Source organism: Periplaneta americana, chromosome 9 (assembly GCF_040183065.1).
Source record: "Periplaneta americana isolate PAMFEO1 chromosome 9, P.americana_PAMFEO1_priV1, whole genome shotgun sequence".
NCBI lineage: Eukaryota > Metazoa > Arthropoda > Insecta > Blattodea > Blattidae > Periplaneta > Periplaneta americana.
In genome coordinates this window covers 133437789-133441195 of record NC_091125.1, presented here as the reverse complement: position 1 = coordinate 133441195, position 3407 = coordinate 133437789, and positions in this window count along the sequence as shown.

Below are 3407 nucleotides of genomic sequence, written 5' to 3'. Positions count from 1 at the left end.
AGAAACGCCTTAAATAGGCAAAATAAAAATTGGCCCTATCACTTTGATTTACACCAAATCACATTTATAGCTATGCAAATAATGATTTACTTTCACCCAGTAAAAAAGGCATTTTGCCCAACATCCGGGCTCTAGTAAAGTAAAATAACTTTGGAAGTAAAATAAATTTCCACTTTTCTACCGAGAATCGAACCCGAGCCAGCTGGATTTAAAGCAGGAGATAGTGCCATTTGAGACTAAAATGGGTTTCGTTATGTGCGCGTGGGAGGGAGTTGGAAATGATGGGCTGTTGGCCGGTCTATTGACTTATCTTCTGGGATTCTTGGCAGCATCGCACAGCCACTTTGCGACCCCGCGTTGAGGCGCCAGGCCAGTACGACGGACGTGCCGGAATCCCACCCCCTCCGTAATGCGAGCCATTAACAAAATATGACTCACTATCAAATTCCTCCACTTCAGTCCCTACATACCTCGCCTCGCAGCAGGAATTCTAACAACCCAGCCTGTAGCCATGGCAACTTCCGTCTCCAAATAGTGTCCTTTTTTTTTTTTCCTTTCTACTTCTTCCCTATATATCTTTTCTTTCTTTTTTATTATTTCTTTTGTTCCTTATGTATTAATTTATTCTTTCTTGCTTTCGCTTTGTAGTCCATGCTTTAGTGACAATCTATAATTACATTTCTGTCTTTCAATTCTCTCTCCCCCTCACTATTATCATCACTATTTCATCAACTCCCCATTATCACCCTTCACATTCTAAGGTTTCAAGTCAGGCCTTCAGAACAATCAAATATTGGTCAGAAAGTTGATCAACTTACGCATATTATGTCTACTGTTCTCCAACCAGGAGATTAACCTTGAAAGGGATGTGCTTACTTTTGCCTCATCTATTGGAGCGAAGTAAATAGATGATATTTCTGTTATAACGTCAGTTTAAAAAACATGCGCTCTCCTGCATATGTTATTTCCTGTATGGAGGGATTAAAAGACCATAAGATTAACCGTGATCTAATTTTGTAACTAGAGTAGTATAAATATGTATCAGTGTTATCGTTTGTGCTTTGAGAGTTAGCCAATGGAGATGCGTGTACCCACGTGTGTGACCTTATGACATCACATTCATTCATAGCATAACCCCGCTTCGTCTCATTCCCCTGAGACTTTCTCCTGGTTGAAGTACAGGATGTCAGTAATAAGGATAATATCAAATACTGGCGAATGAATTGATAGGTTCTTTTGTTAACTTTATTTATACACACTTTAACATCTGTGATCATATCGCTTGTATAGAATATTTGGGTATATAAGAAGGCCGTCTTTACTATCGGTGTTACTAATAAAAACTCTATATACAGACGTTTAACTGTCTTATACTTATACAATGAGTAGCTCGTTTATAAGTTGTGTGTAAATTCCTTACTAATAATCACTACATACGTCGTGTATAACAGTATAACTGTTACACAGCTACGTCATAGTTTCGTCATTACTTCTTACGAAAGGTAATAGAATATCAGAGGTTCTCTACTGGATCCGGTAGAGCGCTCTAGTGTGGCGTGTTGAAATATCGATAGTACAACTAGCTCTAATCGATTACCACACTACATTTTGGTCAAAGAGTACAAGCTACAGCAATATTATTCTAATAATTCTATAATCTTTGGTTTGTTCTTCTGTGGTTACAAGGTAAACATCATCATAAAATAACAGTCGATACGAACAGCTGTTAAAGGGGCGGCCATTTTTTCACTATATACAACGCTTAAACAAGGGGTTTCGTGTACATAACTACTACAAAGCAATTCCCATTGTATAGTTACAGCCTGTTTATACGTCCATAGCTTATTCACGGTTTATTAGTAACGTTTTCTGTCTCAACTCTGCATAAGTCTCGTATAAAAACTATACACGGTTTATTAGTAAGACTGTATATGTTTATTTAGCTAGTAAGCAAAGTAAGTACAATTAAAAATATAAATAACAAAAAATATTTGTAGCCACTACTGGTTCCGTAAGAGCCAGGCTCGTGTACGGTATGATTTTAGCCAATAATATAACAAGAAAATACAAAGGCAGTTTAACTAAGTAACTTAATTCAAACCGACAACTAACACAAGAGAGAAAAAAGAAATATAAAAAAATAGAAGAAATACATACATTTAATATAAATTGATAATCAGAGAGAAGCCAGTGAGATTCAATAAAAACATGAATATAGTCGACAAAAATAAAAAGGTAAAAAATACACCATTTGTTAATATTACATATCTTGAATTATTTTATAAATTTCTTTATTAAAAAGTTGAGTTTTAAAGTATTTCAAATTTGGAAAATTATATTTTATTATGATCTTGGGCCGAAACTAGCACCATGTTTAAGTGCTGCACTTGTATGACATTTAGGCTCAATCAGTGGGAAAGTAGACTTTCGCATTCGGTTTATGTCGATTACATTTACATTTTATTTGATTTTTGTGATACTAAGTTTGTACAACTATATTCGTAAATTAATATTATTATTATTATTATTATTATTATTATTATTATTATTATTATTATTATTATTATTATTTCGCTTAAGAATATGCCATTAGGAAAGTTCAGGATAACAGGCAGGGTTTGGAATTGAACGGGTTACATCAGCTTCTTGTCTATGCGGATGACGTGAATATGTTAGGAGAAAATCCACAAACGATTAGGGAAAACACGGAAATTTTACTTGAAGCAAGTAAAGCGATCGGTTTGGAAGTAAATCCCGAAAAGACAAAGTATATGATTATGTCTCGTGACCAGAATATTGTACGAAATGGAAATATAAAAATTGGAGATTTATCCTTCGAAGGGGTGGAAAAATTCAAATATCTTGGAGCAACAGTAACAAATATAAATGACACTCGGGAGGAAATTAAACGCAGAATAAATATGGGAAATGCGTGTTATTATTCGGTTGAGAAGCTTTTGTCATCTAGTCTGCTGTCAAAAAATCTGAAAGTTAGAATTTATAAAACAGTTATATTACCGGTTGTTCTGTATGGCTGTGAAACTTGGACTCTCACTCTGAGAGAGGAACATAGGTTAAGGGTGTTTGAGAATAAGGTGCCTGGGAAAATATCTGGGGCTAAGAGGGATGAAGTTACAGGAGAATGGAGAAAGTTACACAACACAGAACTGCACGCATTGTATTCTTCACCTGACATAATTATGAACATTAAATCCAGACGTTTGAGATGGGCAGGGCATGTAGCACGTATGGGCGAATCCAGAAATGCATATAGAGTGTTAGTTGGGAGGCCGGAGGGGGAAAAAGACCTCTGGGAGGCCGAGACGTAGATGGGAAGATAATATTAAAATGGATTTGAGGGAGGTGAGATATGGTGATAGAGACTGGATTAATCTTGCTCATGATAG